The 18,039-nt window shown below is 42.6% G+C and overlaps 1 protein-coding gene across 1 annotated transcript in view; it reads right to left on the reverse strand.

Annotated features, from left to right (window-relative positions):
* LOC120552322 (cadherin-12-like) overlaps positions 1-17,607 on the reverse strand; it is a 117,984-nt gene extending 100,377 nt beyond the window's left edge. Inside the window, exon 1 of the mRNA XM_039790260.1 lies at positions 17,180-17,607. The gene's annotated coding sequence lies outside the window, so the exon portion shown is untranslated. The remainder of the gene's footprint in view (positions 1-17,179) is intronic.
* Between the last annotated feature and the right edge of the window lie 432 nt (positions 17,608-18,039).

Consider the following 18,039-nt stretch of genomic DNA (forward strand, 5'->3'; position numbering starts at 1 on the left):
TGTGAGCTGCACAAAACTATTTAGCCTCAAGAGGGCGGTAGTGGTGCTGCGTGCGTGGAGAGGGGGCTGAAGAAGCCGGGGGGGTTGCTAGGCAACGGGCACGCTTAGCCGATCTGGTAGCTAGTCCCTGTTTTAGCTCTGTCCGAACGTAGGGAGATCCCACGTGTGAAGCTACAGCGTTAGCTTGGTAATTTCGCGGCTAGCCTGTGTCGTGTGTGTGCGTGTGTTAGTAAAGGACAAAAGAGAAGGAGAGTAAAGAAAAGAGGCACTTCTGATCTTAAGATATTGATAATGACCTAGTTCCCCTCTGTCCTACAGACTGAGAATTTTGGTTTTGCTGAGGGAAACGTCACTATAACCACTCCAGTAGCTAGCAGCTGATTTTCGCGATTCTATCGCAGACAGTAATTAAAACTCCTGAAAGGAGTTTGCAGATAGCAATTACGGTTTTAACCCAGCTACTTAACACGACATAAATCAAACGATATAATGATCAGTTATATATTCACAGAACAGATTAATAACCAGATATGGCCCATACATGATTACAATCAGATCACATTAATGGCAACAGCGGTAGCTAACCCTTTGCTCATTAGTAACAAAACAAAACGCACTAGTTCTAATATTCTGCCCAGAACTGTGTAAAAGCCTCCTTACTGTGCGTTGTCTGTCAGTTAAGTCTCTTGGCCAGAGCTTAACAATCCGTTTCGTCAGGAGCAAAAGAACGAAAAACGGATTCCAGGTCAACCAAACAAGAAAAAGAACAGTCCTTTTCTTAAATCCAGGCTGATTAAGCCCGCTGCAGATGAAGGAATACTTCGACAAAGTATTCCCTCGGATCCCCTTTGTATATCAGGCCAATATACTTTGTACCAGCTCGAAACTCGGCCAGCGAGATGATGCTGGTTTTCTAGTTTACTAGTCCGGACTAGAGTGCTTCCTTTCGCGACGTGAGTCACGGTGGAAAAGCGAAGAAGCACAAACGCCGAACGCTTTTATCGTTCCCCCCGCCTCCTAGTGGCAGGGTGGTGCATTCAAAGACCCGACGGCCAATGGGAAAACTGCAACCTGGTCAAAGGTGTGAAGCAGTTCTTTGTCTCACCGCCAGTCTGCCTTGTCCCACACGTGTTAAATGCACTTTCTCCATCTTGAGATTCTGCTTCCAAGTAGCAGCCTCTAGGAGTTTGGTGCAACTGGCTTTGGAATTTACATGTAGGCCAAGATCCTTTGTCTCGCAGTCAATTCAAGTTGAGCCAAATCGCTGTTTAACCAACCCTTGGTCCCCAACAGTACATTTTCAAACCTCTTAAAAATTCTTTGATGGGTCTGGCACTGCATAACAACCTAAGAACTACACTTGGTGATGCAAGCACCACCATCTGCATGAGCTAACACATGCATGTTAACGCCTCCAGTGTGCAGACACAAAAGCACACAAACACAAGTGGCGCCCCAAGCAGTCATCTAGTTTCACATGTTACAAGTTTCATATCAAACATCCAATACTACTATTGTATCATGGCCAACAACAAAAACACGACTAGAAGCTGTTACCTCATTGACTTCAACAGAATCGTAGAACCTTTTGTTGTCCATTTTTTTTTGGTCCTGTCCAGTTCCATATTGGGGACCTGGAACCAGTTACACCAATCGTATTGTACAAGGCAAGAGGGACTGTTTGATGCTGTTGCCACATTTTCATTTGTCTGTTGCAGTGACCACAGCATTTGATTGTCAAAATCCAGACTTTCAATTCCAATCCTCTCCTTTGCAAATACCATTCTCTCTGTTTTTCTTTGCTTTGAAGCACGCTAGAAACACATTTCTGCACTCTATAGTAAGTGAGTGTGTTCTATTTCGGCAGTGCTTTATTTGAATTGTCCAGTGTTGGTACTCAACTCTCTACCCTTAAAAACTGGAGGAAAAAAAAAAAAAAACGTGAGCCAGGTTATTCTCTCATGATCTAATGTTTTTCCATTACATGGTACCTGCTCGACTCGCCTCGACTCTACTCGCCTCAACTCGACGCACTGTGCGTCCGTTTTTCCATTGCAGATTTTAGTACCGCCTCAGCGTGGCTGGTCGTCATAGCGACTGCCGTGGGCGTGGCTTGGTAGCGGTGCATTTCCCCCGTCCCGACTCATTTCCTGGTTCTTCGTCTCCGTAAACAACATGAAATCAAAGAGATCGTTAACTTTTACTGCTCCAGATTTCCCACCGTGGTCAGAAAGAACAGGCAGACACTTTGTTTCTCTCACTATATGACTCTAGAGTCACTACTCGCTCCAAAGATGATCGCCGTCACTCTCTCACTGATCCCTCGCTCACCCACTCCCCGCACACACATGCACACACCAGCGCACAAGTATAAACATCAGGCCACTTGTATATAGCATATGCTACGGAGAAAGCTGGAGGCAGCAAACAACCACCGCTGGCTAAAACGCTGGGTTGGTCAGGACACCCCTCAATGCAGTGATCAGTGACGTTTCTTTCTGACCAATGTGTAGCCTGCAGGTTTTCACGTCACCTTTTCGGCTCGCCTCAGCTCGCTTGGAACCTCGACTGAGGTGGTACTAAAAAAAAAAGTACCTGTTAGCAGGTACCAGGTACTTTTTTTCGGAATGGGAAAACCAAAAAAGGCGAGTAGAGTCGAGGCAAGACGAGCAGGTACCATGTAATGGAAAAGCGCCATAAGACACATACCATTGGAACACAAACTACCATTTTACTGTGCTGAATAGGCTGTAGATTGCATTTTACATATAAACCCCAATTCCAATAAAGTTGTAACGTGTGTAAAACGTAAATAAAAACAGAATACAATGGTTTGCAAAACCTTTTCAACCTATATTCAATTGAATACACTACAAAGACAAGATATGTAATGTTTAAACTGAAACTTTTATTTAGTTTTTGCAAATATTCACTTCGCTCATTTTGAATTTGATGCCTGCAACATGTTCCAAAAAAGCTGGGACAGGGGCATGTTTACCACTGTGTTACATCACCTTTCCTTTCAACAACAATCAATGGGCGTAAGTGAACTTTTTTTAAGAATTTTTTTTTGGGGCTTTTCCCTTTTTTATTTTTGAAAGTGGATAGACCTGAAGGGGGAGAGAGATGGGGGATGACATGCAGCAAAGGGCCGCAGGTCGGATTTGAACCCTGCGCCGCTGCAGGACTCAGCCAACATGGGATCTTACTGGGTGAGCTAGAGGTCGCCCCGGACACTAATTGTTGAAGCTTTTTAGGTGGAATTCTTTCCCATTTTTGCTTGATGTACGACTTCAGTTGCTCATCAGTCCGGGGTCTCTGTTGTCGTATTTTGCGCTTCATAAGGCGCCACACAATTTCAGTGGGAGACAGGTCTGGTCTGCAGGCAGGCCAGTCTAGTACCCGCACTCTTTTACTACGAAGCCACGCTGTTGTAACACGTGTAGAATGTGGCTTGGCATTGTCTTGCTGAAACTAGCAGGGATGTCCCTGAAAAGGACATTGTTTGGATGGCAACATATTTTGCTCCAAAACCTGCATGTACCTTTTCAGTATTAATGGTGCCTTCACTGATGTGCAAGTTACTAATGCCATGGGCACTAACACACCCCCATACCATCCCAGATGCTGGCTTTTGAACTTTGTGCAGATAAAAATCTGGATGGTCCTTTTTCCTCTTTGGCACGGAGGACATGACGTCCATGATTTCCAAAAAAGGTCACGGACATTCAAATGTTGGTTTTCGGCCGTGCCGCTTACGTGCAGAGATTTCTCCGGAATCTCTGAATCTGTTGATATTATGGACTGTAGATGATGAAATGCTTGATGAATTTTTTTGCAATTGTAGGTTGAGAAATGTTGTTCTTAAACTATTGGACTATTTGCTCACGCAGTTGTTCACAACGTGGTGAACCTCGCCCCATCCACGACTGAGCCTTTTGGGGATGCTTTTATAACCAATCATGACCAGTTAACCTGTTCTCCTGTGGAATGTTCCAAAGGGTTAAGGTGTTTTTTGAGCATTCCTTAACTTTCTAAGTCTTTTGTTGCCCCTGTTACAGGTTCTTTGGAACGTGTAGCTGGCATCAAATTCAAAATGATTGCATATTTGCAAAAAATAAATAGCTTATCAGTTTGAACATTACATCTTTTTTTTTGTTGTGTATTCAATTGAATATAGGTTGACAAGGATTTGCAAATCAATGTATTGTGTTTTTTATTTACGTTTTATACAATGTCCCAACTTCATTGGAATCGAAGTTTGTATAGTCTCGCTTTGCCAGACCCTCCTCCAAAGCCCGCTGAAGGCTAGTCCACATAGCATTCGGGGATGGGAGGAAATCATGCTCCGGTTTAATGGGCAAAAACCAATCAGAATTGTCATGGGCGGTGCTAAACTCCGCACAAAGCCGCTGCAAAATAGCTGTGCGAGAGAAAACTCAGATTGGACAGATAGTCTTGTTAGCGGTCTGGATTTACCCTGCAGAGATCTGAGGAGCAGTTTACCATAGTCCTCCACCAAATTTTAAATTCCAACCCAAAGAAAGCAGAAGGAGACCTCAAATGCATGCATCCGGCGGAATTTCCTGCAGCACCGGAGCAATCCCGGAAGTGGAACCCAAAGGCTATAGACTGGGGTTTGTATCACCATATCAAACTCGGTGGACTTTCTATCTGCACAGTATGTTAACTTAGTCACCCTTATATCAAGTATTCCAATCTGCACTTTTACTTTAGGTCCCCTCGTTGTGACACGTTTGTCAACTTAAGGCTTTAGTTTTGTTTATGAAAGATTCATAATTTTAAAAATGAGTGAAGCCTCAACCTAAGCATACCAAAGTTTAAAGTTGATAAACCTTTTAATTAATACATAAATGTATGTGTGGTCAGCTGACTTGACTTGACTTGAAAAATGACTTGTTTTCTACTTTTGTTTTTTATTTTATTTAAGCCCTTTACAAAAAGCACATTTCATTGTTTGATATTTGTTGAGGTTGCCAAAGTTTTGTCTTCCTCTGAAACTTGTGACATTAAAGGGGTGATAGAATGCAAAATCGATTTTACCCTGTCATAGTTGAATAACGACAGTTCGGTGGGTAAATAGGACATACATAGAAGCTAAAAATCCCATTGACACCCCTTTACTATGAAAATCTCCTATTTTGAAACTGCCGCTGAAAACGAATCTCAACAAAGCTAGTTGCTTACGTAAGCATCTCAAAACCTATACCTTTGTCACGCCCATGGTGTATTAAGAGAATGGTCAGGCCCCAACATTTACATAGGTTACACAACTGACCTGAGATCAGGTAGTCTTCTGAATCTAGCTAGGTCACGCAGATCTCTGCTATTCCATTACAAAATTCACTTCTGAAACTTTTTTTATGCGAGAAATCAACTATGTAAGGCTCAAATATGGGCCGTTTTTACGAAAATGGATGGCTAATTGCAAATTTTGTCCCACTGTGTGTCGGAGTTCAGCGGCCGGTGCTGCCTGTGTTGTTGCCTCGTCGCCTGGCCTGCCTTCCTTCACAGACCCCGGCCTGCTGTGAGCTCGATTGAGCTCCGTTACGGCTGGCAGCCCACGGCACTTCATACTAGGGCTGGGCGATATGGACCAAAAGTCATATCCCGATATATTTTGGCTGAATATCGATATACGATATATATCCCGATATTTTTTTCCGCGAATTGAGAGCAAATGTTCAGTCAAAGCCCAAATCAAATATGACAGGTCACAAGTAGTTTCATAGAAACAGTTGCAAAATCAAATAAATAATAAACCGGTTTCTTCACCTGGTTCATGATTAAATGCTCAGCTGTTCAAATAACAATAAAATGTAAACCTAAATACTGTATAACAGGAGTAACTTTTTTTTGAATCAAAGCTCCATAGGCATTTGTTAATTTGTGCGCTCCAAAGGTCAATTAAGCTTTTGATATTAATATAATCTACTTTGTTCAAAATGTAATTCCTCATGCCTGTAAGCCTAGGTTATAGTCCCATTCTTCCACTTGATACTGCTTCCACTTAAGTAAACTAAAAGATGAACTATCGACTACAAAACAAAGAAACTAATTAATGTGTTAATACAAAGAATATTTATTATGATCGGTTCACAGATCTGAGTCCAAACGGAAACTTCACCCTTCTGAACTAAGAGTTTCTGCTTCAAGGTGAAGTTTAAACAGACTGAAATGTCCAGGCTCATTCCTCCACTATTTATTTCTGTATGTATTTATGCGTTACATGTAATTTTAACGGGCACTGAGCTCCAGATCCTGCAGCCGCGACGGTCGCTGCCCGCTGTAGCTTCTTTCAGTCCGCCTGCCGCCCGGCAAACTTAGTGGAACTTTCCGCCGATATCGACATACAGTTCGTCCTGGACTACGTGTAAGATCCTACCGATCACCACTCTGTCTTTGGCTGGTCCGATCTGGATCAGCGGGGACGCGCGCAGCCAGCGAGGTGGCTGGTGTTTTTGCCCGGGAAGAGACGCTCGCCGACACGGGGCTCTCCGCCTCCGCCACCGGAGCTCAGATTGCTGGTCGAAGCGCGGAAAATATAATCATAAAAACACATTGTCACCTGTTAAATGTTATCCATTGCGGTTTGTTCTTTTCATTTCCTCTATCGAACATAATTAAGCAGTACAAAAGTCCGGCATCTTTAGCGTTGATCTGAATGCTTCGGACCCCTGTTCCAAGATGGCGGCGGGTTTTGACGTATGTTTAGAACCTCACGGCGACATATCTATGGGAGCAAGGATCACATTAAAACTATATTGATATATGCGATATGGTCTAATTCCATATCTCATTTAAAAATATATCGATATATTTGTTTATATCGATATATCGCCCAGCCCTACTTCATACCCACGCAAAGTCACCGCTTTTTTGGCTAATGGACTACTAAACGCCGCTGCCCTGACAGAGCTCCAGGGCCTGCAGTTCCCCTCTTCCTAATGCCAGGTGTGTGAGTGAGAGCGCGGTCAGCGAGCTTGTTACGCCAGCAATCTGTTACCACAGGTTCCAGTTAATCTTTTAATGTGTGTAATTATAATGTGTTGAGTTATTTAAACAAACGATTGGGGAAATAAACGCCACGTGTCCGCGAGTCTCATTGATAGAGCCTGCAGCTGGATGTAGCTCTGTCAATGAGAGCTAGCTAGGCTCCTCTTAGAATTCCTCTGAAATTCACAAATATTCATTAACTTGAAATCGGACACCGTTTTTAACTTTATAAGACATTTAGGGAGATGTTGTATAAGTGGCGTGACGAAATTCAAACTGTAAATATACACAAATTATGCCGAAAATGAAGCTAACTATCCGTGATTTGTAGCTAGCTACACATAGCTAGGATTGAAGGGGCAGTCATAGCTAACGAAACCCCCACTGTTCACAAAAATTCATTAACTTGAAATCAGACACTTGTTAGCTTTATAAGACATTTAGGGAGATGTTGTATAAGTGGCGTGACGAAATTCAAACTGTAAATATAGCTACTCTAGTTATGCCGGCAGCTGACAGCCAGCCAAGATTAACTGGAACTGTTGTAAGAGATTGCTGGTGTAACAAGCTAGCTGTCACTCTCACACACGGGCCATTTAGCTAGCAGGAAGAGGGGAGCTGCAGGCCCTGGAGCTCTGTCAGGGCAGCGGCGTTTGGTCCATTAACCCCAAAAGCGGTGACTTTGCGCGGGTATGGAGTGCTGTGGGCTGCCAGCCGTGACGGAGCTCCAGCTACCTCACAGCAGGCCGGGGTCTGTGGAGGTAGGCAGGCCGGACAGCGAGGCAGCAACACAGGCAGCACCGGCAGCTGAACTCCGACACACAGTCTTACCAAATTAAGCCATCAATTTTTGGCCCATATTTGAGCTTTATATAGTTGATTTCTCACTTAAAGTCTCAGAAGTGAATTTAATAAACAATGTATAACTTTTCAGTGAGACCTGCTGTCGAGTCTCCCATGTGTTCTATGTAGTTTGCTCAAACCAATCAGCGCGCAGCTCATTCTGAATATTCATGAGCATACCATATTTGGAAGAAAAGCTCTTGTTCCAAATAGAGCCATATTCACAGGGTAGTTAAGGGCCTAATAAAATAGCATTCGGGCAATTTTCAGCCCAACCAATGTTACATACCCAATTAGGAGACCTTAAGGAACAGTGTAAAATACCCTATATAATCATTCTATCACCCCTTTAACAATTAAAAAGGCACTCTGCTCTATTTGTCACCTGAATCTAAAGCTACAGACACACTCACCAGACGGCCGACCCTCAGCAGAAAAGGCTGTTGGACTGATCGGTCTCCCCATGGTGGTTTAAAAAAAAAAATATAAAAAAAAGTGCCTCGGTAAACACCAAAGAGACTGAACGTAATACGTCTCCATAACAGCAGACGGCGCTAATCTGTATTGTCGTCCAAAAATGAAAGCCGGCAGCTGATTGGACGGACGCATGACGTGGGTCTGGTTTCTCCGGAAAATCAAAGACCGACTGTCATGGCGCCTTGTTCAGAATCCCATCTCATATTGTACTAAAACAGTTCACCGAAACGTGTTTCTGAAAACATTTGAAGCGAGAAATAGGCCGTGCAGTTGCTGAATCTGTCTTCATTTCAGATCAACAAAGGTCAGTTTAAAAGATTTTCGTCAGATTTTGAGACACTCTAGTCACGCTCATTCCGCTCCCCGTTTCCCGGTTAGTACTCTACCAATCAGATGGGTCATTTGAGTCCGACTGCCGGCAGTGCCCGCCCCGCCGATTTTAAACATGTCAAATCGGCCAAAATGAAGGCCGACGGCCCCTCGGACGGACGACGGCACGGAACACACCGAACAGGCTCGAGTCGCTGACCTCGCCAGACTGTCCGACGGCCAATTATCGGGTTGGTGGGACAGCGCCTTTAGTCACAACTGAGAAACCCCACTCTCTCGCGGCCTCTATTTGCAGGTAAACACAATACATTTACCCTCCCGAATCTTCCTCTACTCCGGCCCTCACTCGCTCTTTTCCTCACACTGTGTCCTATTCATCACAGGCACTGGACTCAGTGGGGAAAGTACCATCATGCTGACCTTGAGGAAGTCTCGCTCATAAGAAGACTCACCCAGGCCAAGATCTAGGGTCTGTCAAGATGATTTCTTATTCTATTTAATGGAGGAAGTGCAATGCTTTATCACTCCCCAGGTTCATGGTTTATATAAGGCATAAGGGCCGACCCTGTTTTAAATCGTAAGCCGTTAAGTAAAAAACCCTGTACACAAAAAAAGATGTCCTTAAGAGTCACAATGATTTAGGTGAAAGGGGGGGTAATTTTATGTTAAATCGGCACTCTTCTGAATAGTAAACTAAGAAATAGATGACAAGTCTCCTCAATGACATTATCCACTAAGGCATTTGTTGGAAGATAAGCATGAATGGATACAGAGGGAAGTGATTTTTTTTTTTGTCCTTATGTTCTCATGTAAGACAACTGCTCAGATTGTTTTGCTCCTACGGAAGTTTTTGACTGGTTTGAAATACTAAGTCCCTGGGTGTATTGTTCTCAATATTTACTACTTAACGCCAAACCCACCAAATTTAGCTGCAGCCTGTCTCTATTGCATTTGGAACTTTTCACTTATGATAAACGAGATCCGCCCATCTCTACTGTCATATAAAACCTGAACATCAGCAGTATACTCTCTCTGCGCGCCATCGCTCAAAGTCTTTTGTGTCACATTTCAGCTTTTTTAACACTTGAATGAAATTCACTGCAAAAATCATACATCATTATTTTAAATCTCTAAAAAGACCAAACAATTAAGTTCCGTGGCATGTTTAACAGACTTTAATGTAGCGGTGGTTACAAAGTGGAACCTCCACCATACACTGTATAGGAGTGGGTAACATGACTTGCAGCTTAACTGTAGTATATGCTCAGAACATGATAATAAGAATATAAATCAGCTGGGTGATATTTCATGGATAAGTGCAACTGAGTTTTGCCGTTAGCTCCCATCCTCCCATATCAAACTGCTAGCTCAGCCTCTGTTCTACTCCAGTAAGTTATGATGTAATTTCCCTCTCTACCATGATAACGATTCGAGGAAGAGATACCAAAAGGAGTGACTTCAGTTTTTGCACACAGACTTGGAATTGTATCTCAGATATTGTTAATCATACAAAGCGGTTTTCTAACGTGTATATCTTGTGTATATGGTTGGTACATCAGTTTGCAGTCACAACTGTAGTTATGTGTTTTCCTTGATCCTAAAATGTTTATAGAATAGGTTACCTTCTACATGTGCCCGACAGTATTCAAGACTTTTTGATACCTGAATGTAGTGAAAGATACTGTGGCAGGACTACGGAAAAGATGTTGAATAGACTAAAGCATTTATACTGCACTGGTTGCATTTAAAATAGTCTATATGCTGGGGAGTGTAACTTGCTCAAGTGTGTTAAGCAAAATGTGAAATGTTATAATGTTATACTCTGAGAGGTGCTTCACAGGAAGGTGGTATCTGCTGCACTAAGGAAATTATGTGATTTAAGGAGGACATTTTCTTTTAATGAAATGAAGATGGGAACACGGAGGTACGTGGTGGTCAGCACGTACTGGGAACACGGAGGTTTGAGAACGGGGAAAGGAAACTCCACACGCGGGAAACGATCCCCACTCTCTGGGGTGAAAGTCGTGTGTTGTTTGACCCATCCACCACCCCAACCAACCTCCCTGCGTGGATTTTCGGCATTTGATACTACTCCCTACTGTAGTCGTGCTGTGATCACGAAAGATGCTTCCCATTAAAATACATTAATTTAAAAACTATGTGCTGGCCACCATGAAATAAACGAGAAAAACATGTCCGTGCACACAAATCAATAGATTAAATTACGTGACCATTTCACGAACTGCCGTGAGACTGGGTTGGAATGAAAGTGAAAATGTTATGTGGCATACAGTATAGGACAGAACTACTTGGTTCTTGAAAAGGAGGAAAGGGAAACACTGTTGCGACATATATTAGCTTGAGATTTCTTACATGTGGGCAACCCAACCATTGCTTTTTTTACTTCAGATGTTTTAGACCGCAGACTTGACAAAAGTACATTTGAAGTAGGAATAGGAGTTTACACTGTGTTGCTATGTTGTACCTTACTATGCCAATGTCATTAATGGGGATTGTAAATAAGCTTTCGGACTTGTGATTTTTAATGACTGCTGTGCAGTGTTTTGTTGTTTAATCATCTAATAAAATCAGTCAATTTATTAAAATGACCTACCATTTTTATTTAACTTGTTCACCTAAATGCAGTGTTAAAAACACTTACAAATATTTTGATAATCTATTAATTGTCATTTATCAAGCATGTCACATTTACTGGTTCCAGATTTTCAAATATGAACATGAGCCGATTCTCACTTTTTTGTATTCACTGTAAACATGAGTTACTCTGGGTTTGGGATGTTGGTTGGTCAAAACTACATGTTTTTTAGGCTACATTCAAACTTCAGGTAAATCCGACTTGTTTCTCAAATCAATTCTGACTGTCCACACCGCTATTTTGCAAGTGATCAGATTGGATTTGTGTCCGATTTGCATCAACCGATCTGCATGGGTTGCTGTGGTAATGACGCAGGCATCAGTAACTACGTAGCTATGCTGGTGACGGGGCTTTCCAACGCGAAAGCATGTAAAATAGAGGTCTATCGTTTCGCCTCCCCCCAAAGGGGCCTGCAGACAATTGGTTGTTCTCCTCCATGTTGTCCTCCTAACTCTGCTAGTAACAGCATGGATTCTGCTCAGCACTTACGTTACTCTGGATTGGACGTTGTTGTTTATTGCGTTGGGAGTGACTCAAAAGAATCTATTAAATTAATTTTGAGCAGTCCGAGCGTCCTGACTGAGACACAGCCGTAGAAATCTGATTGGAATCACATTTCAAACCACCTCCAAATGTGGTTTAGATCAAAAAAAAATGTTTTGCTCTCCAGACTTTCTAAAATCAATCTGTATATTGCAAAAACCCAATTTGGGCTGGCAGTCAAGGCAAGGCCTTGGAGACCAAACGGATGACTTGATCATCAAAATAATAGGCAGTTACAGCCCTAATGCCAACATCCATAAATAGTACTACATCTGAGTGGTCATCTTATCATAACAAAACAGAAAACTGACAGATTGCCACGGTACAAAGGATTCCCTGTGGATATTTTCTCAATACCAACTCAAGTAATAATAAACGTGTATGAATTGTATTGATGCCTCAAAGCCATTATCTTTAAAGAAGGTATGCTGATAGCTTTTTGAGTCATCTGCAAGATTTAATCAATTCACCAGAATGGTGTATTCCATATCTATTTCTACCTCACACTGCAGGAGGGCTACAGCGCTGCTCAGTCCCTATAATGAAAGGCCCCCTAGCACCCTTTCTAGAAATCATTACAATCTCCCTCTACCTGTAGGGTCAGTAAACTAATAGTCATTCACCTGTGTGACAGGAAATCTTTCCCAAGTTGCCATTGGGGGCTGAGGAGGTTGTGTTTAAGGTTATAAAGCCGAGGCCAGCCAGAGATGACTGTTTATTATTTGGATGGTCCTGTTGATTAAATGTGTCAGTTAGAACACATTTCATCACAAATGCAAAGGATGGGGAGTTTTTATATATAATATTTTATATATAAAAAACCTGTTAATTGCCTGTCTTTCTGATACTGGCAAGAAATTAAGACCTGTATTCAGTGCTTGCCAAATATGGACACACAACAAAGAATAACTTTATGAATAGTAGAGTAAAGGCATTGGCAATGAAACACTCTCCATCATCCACTTGTACGTGTGCCTGTGCGTGGCCTCCAGTGATATTTTTTTTATTTTTTTTATGACCACAACCAGTTCTGCCCAGTGTTGGCTGAGAATCAGTGGTGGATTTCTCAAAGGGATGGCACAAATATATTCAACGGAAAGAAAGACCCCCGGGTCTTTCTGGGTTATTTTAAGACCTTGCTCTGCAGTTTTCAAATCAAGTATGAACGGAAGTTCATAAACAAACTATTCTAACAAAATGAGAGACAATGAACTGACCTCTCTTTGGACTTTCCCTGAATTATCTTCAAAGGAAATGGTTGTGTATTGAAATGCATTCAATTGGAATTGTAAAAAAAGCTTAGAAAAGCAGGTTAATAATATCAAGTGAAGTTTAAAAAAAAGCGGTTGTCATTTTCCTTGACCTCTCCTACTGTGGCCATTCTAAGATAAGCCACAGCGGTGTTCAGACATGGGTAATAATCAATGTTCAAACTCCGCACAGTCGCCTCACTTTTATCTCACATAGCACACACCATAGCTGAGCTCACTTTTTCCTATGATCATAGGGCAAAACAGTTCTGTCCTCGATATAAGATGGTATCTTCAGGTAACTGCATCCTTCCTACTTTTATTTTCACCACTGCTTCAAACAGGAATATACCACAGGGAAGGATATATTTGTTTGTTTTCCAGAAATAAAAAGCCTCAGAGTCAGTAGGTTGCAGAAACTGAGGTTTTACCTCTGCAGAGTGTTCCTACCACAGGGAGGAAGAAACAGGATGTCCAAAAAGCTGACAAACGAACGGAGACAAATCTATATAAATAATCGCTATGTGTAGCGAAGAGGAGTTGCCCATCATTCAGAGCACAAGTGTGCACAATATCTCCTGGAGATTGAGAGTCATCAATCACCGCATGACTTTAATTTGAGATGTTTAGGACTCTTGCTGCTGATTGTCTGAGAGCCGGGGAGAGCCCGGTCTTAGAGGTCTGCAGGGGTCTTGGCAGAGCGTCGCTCGCTGTGGGAGAAATTGCTGCCTGACACAAAGCACTTTAATACAATAGTTCCATTTGAGATTGGCCTTGAGACTGCAGACAGAACAACCGAATCCACTCTCTGATTAGCATTCAGATGCTTTAAACTGTGCAAGCAAGTTTCTGACAGTTGGCTTATTACATCTTATGGTGCTACAGAAATGCACACGGACAGACGCACTTTAATGCTCACACAGACGCACAGGCGCACGCACCCACCCACACACACACACACACACACACACACACACACACACACACACACACACAGGCACACATAGATTCCCATATGCACACTCGGACACACCTGATTTGGAGCGGAATGATGTTAAAATGAGTCCATTGAGTGGGGGCAGAGATTGAATAGCCCGGGGTAAAGTGATTCTTAAGACTCCAAAAAAATCTCAAGTATTGATCCTATTTAAGCCCAAGGCTCTTGATGGACACTTACTTGAAAATGCGGTGATAGGTGGCATATCCGGATGACTGATCACTGTAGTTCTGCTTACGCCAAAGGCTGCGGACCATCCATAAATAACAGCTTACCCTAATCAAACAGTGCAGCGGATGCGCAGATATGATAACAGCTTAGTGGACCTGTGCTTTGATTTACCGCAATGCACTCAGTCTTTCCATTAAAGTTACATGGACTCAGCCAGAGTAGAAAAAAAGGCATAGGAGGACTTTACATCCACCCTGACCGGTGGTCTTGCTGTGGCAGATGCATATCTTTCAGGCCATGAATTGGTAATGCAACACATTTCGCTTTAGCCGTTTGAGGATTCTTTTGGTCCTACATGAAAAAAAACACAAAAATGAACCAATATATGATGGTGAACTATACACCATCGCTTAATGCAAAATAAGTAAATAAGCATGAGCTGGTAAAAAAAAAAAATATTCTGCATTATTGTCCATTGTACCAAGGTGGTAATATCTATTATTTGGGCTCCAGGTGTCTTGAGTTAACTCAAGCATAAATACAAAAAAAAATAATCAAACTTGATTGCAGTGATATAATTAAACCAGTTTGCTAGAAACTGCACACGCTCAAATAATCTCATTGGCCTGCAAGAATTGAGACTTGATCAAATCTGTGTAAATAGAATGCAGTGATAGATACAGAAGATACAAGGTGATCTCATGTAACCCTATTCAATATGATACAATAAGCAGCAGCGTCCTACAGCATCCTGTTCTTGCATTGAAGTTTAATCTTTCAAGGGCAGCACTGGAAGCGTGCAACATTTGTAACGGTAACAAGCTATAGAAACTTGACAATTATTCTGTTATAAAACCCTTTAGTCAAAAGGTTAGGAAATACCCTCGGCTTCTGCTTCACTCTGCCACTGGATTTGTTGTCACAATTTGCACCCGATCCTGGTGGTGTCCCGATCGTCACTTCATATACCACAAGTTTATAGTGTGTTCCTTCATTTATTCCCCCTAATGCAGTTATAATACCTGAGTGGTTGGTGGCTGCATGCGCTGAATGCTCATTTTCTGCACAGTAGCCTCTGTGTTCTCAAAGGGTCCGTCTCCTCTTTTCCTCTGGAAGTGGACTCCTTGGAGCGTAATTTGATTATTCCAAAGCAGGTGTTTTCAGCTGAATGCTGATAAGACTCTGTGCCTCTGACAGTAAAGTGAGTTACATTAGATGTGCTTAAAGTAGTGGAAGGCTAGAGTTTTTGTTTATCTGATCTAATCTGTAAATGAAGATGGGATTGATTTTGACAACCTGCGCTGGAATTCACAAGACCTCTCTTTAGTCATACTGAAATAATGTTACACACATACTGAGAATGGTAAGTGAGCATTCTCCATTCTTTCAGGTGTAATATATGCAATGCACATAAATCAGAAGTATTTAAAGTGATGCTAGCCATTGTATTATGTCTCTGTCCATGTTGCTGCCAGTTGCCCAGGCTCTCGATGCATTCGATGCAACACGGTACTCGAGATAACTTAGCCTTGGACGATTGCAAAGTTCAAGATCGTACGCCAACTTCCAGTGGGACCGCTGTAGTAACAATCCAATGTATAACTTCAATGCAGATTTAGTTCTGCGTCGCTCCAGGGTACATGTCTATATTTTGTGTCCTTTTTATTTCCTCTCAGACTCATTCAAAGTGAGCATCTGCTACTTTGGAATGGGGGGCAAGGTTGCATCTGTGATCCCATGTTTGTCAACCAATCACATCCTGTCAAGCCTCTTTCTGCTATCCTCTCGGATTGTTCTCTTTAATCCCTTTCCACACCACTTGAATGGTCTTTCCCGCTAATAATGTTGCTGAAATAATGTGTGCAAACAAAAGGAGTAATCCCAAGCCTGTGATTGAGCCATCAGACCCTGTGTGCTCTTGCTCTCAGCTGAAAGCCGTTGTATCAGCACTGCACTGTGTACACACTGTTAAATGCAAACTGAATATATACGGTTGTCCTTGAGGCAATTTCCATGCAAAATAGACTATTCGTTTATCTAATTCACATTCTCACTACAATCGTGTGTGTGTGTATATGTGTATATATATATATATATATATATATATATATATATATATATATATATATAGGAAATGAAATGTGGTTATACGATTTGTTCGGTGGCTTGTTTACGCACACACTTTAGATCAACTTGCCAAACCCACTTTACACGCCACATTGCCTGTGATGTAATGTGTATGTATTGTGCGTTACTGTGGACCCCAGGAAGAGTTGCTGACTGCTACGGCGTCAGCTAATGGGGGGGGGATCCTTTTTTAATGACCAATAAACAATCCCACGGTGTGATAATCGGTGTTGAACCCTCTCCAACACAGTTGAGAAGCTACATAGCCTTTCATATGCAAATTAAGTCACGGGTCGGAGCTACAAATGGGGTCAGCACATTCAGAGGGAAGTGTTGTCTGACATGTGAATCTGCTTTAATTGACCACTTACTGGATTCTTGTTTCTTTCTACAAGCCATGACAAAAAGCCAAAGAGACACCCAACTGCTTAAGTATCCGCGGTCCTCGGGACTTGAACAGCAGTCCTGTTTCTCGCAACTCCTTTTTTGGTTGAAACATTGTCAAGGGCACAGCTGAATCCCATTTCAACCGGCTTGGCCAGATGTTAAAAACAAGTGTCTCAACTGTGTTGGAGAGGGATTTGATACCAATAACATAGTCTCGTAAATCACCTTCTGCTATGTAAAGCTCTGTCAACAAGCTACACAACTAACGTACTGCACAAACCAAGTAAAACTGGAGTTGCTTGAAATCCGTTTCTATTCTACGAGGGTGAAAACTAGGCTACATGTGAAATGCCTACAGGCACAAAGAGAAGACACACTTACCTTTAGCGGGACACTTTAGAGCAGAGGCGTAGCCAGTTTATTCCAAATGATCACTGAATCAAACTGTCCTCCCACCTTTTCGCAAGAGCAGACTGTTTTTTTTTTTTCCTTTGCTGCTTTCACTCCTCTTTTAATTCCCTCTCTCACCCTGCTTTCCTCTTTGGTGCCTTTCTTTCATTATCCCGCTCTCTGTGTACAGTTTGAGCCCACGCCGGAACAGAAGGGATCTCTTGCGAGTGTAATGCGCTGTGCGAGTTAGAGACAAGAGCTTTTCGGAATAGCTGGGAAATACACAGGAGCTGTACCAAAGTGGAGCGCGTCCGTGCGGTTACAGAATGACGACTGAGAGCGAGCGAGGGAGTGAGCGGTGAAGTGAGAGAAAGAAGCTTGTCTGTGTGTGTGCATCAGATAGGGAGAGAGGAAGTGTGTGTGTGTGTGGAGAGAGGGAGGGAGAGAGAGTGAGGGAGAGGAAATGTGAGAGGGTTTGTGAGCGCTGCTGGCTAAACGGCAAGCGACAGTCGTGATTGCATTGGCGTAAGGCAGTAGCGCAGCCCCCCCGTCAGGTCCCCTGAGCACTGGGGGATCTTCATCATCAAGCAGATTAGCGCTAACTAGCAAGCACCCAACCCCTAAACCCCCCAATGACACCCACACACGCACGCACCGAGCCGGTGGTGTGTGCTCTGGTCACCAGGGATATTCTTCTGTGCTTGCAGATCCTTTAAGGTCCCAACTGAAATTAGAGAACTTCTTGCTCTTTGCAGTCAGAAGTGAGTTAATTAATCTTTTCTTGGAAAGGATTAATCCAGTAATGTCCTGTGAAAGGTTGGGGCTGCTGTGCGTTGGGGTGAAAGGTGGGC

Source organism: Perca fluviatilis, chromosome 22 (genome assembly GCF_010015445.1).
Source record: "Perca fluviatilis chromosome 22, GENO_Pfluv_1.0, whole genome shotgun sequence".
NCBI classification, from domain to species: Eukaryota; Metazoa; Chordata; class Actinopteri; order Perciformes; family Percidae; genus Perca; species Perca fluviatilis.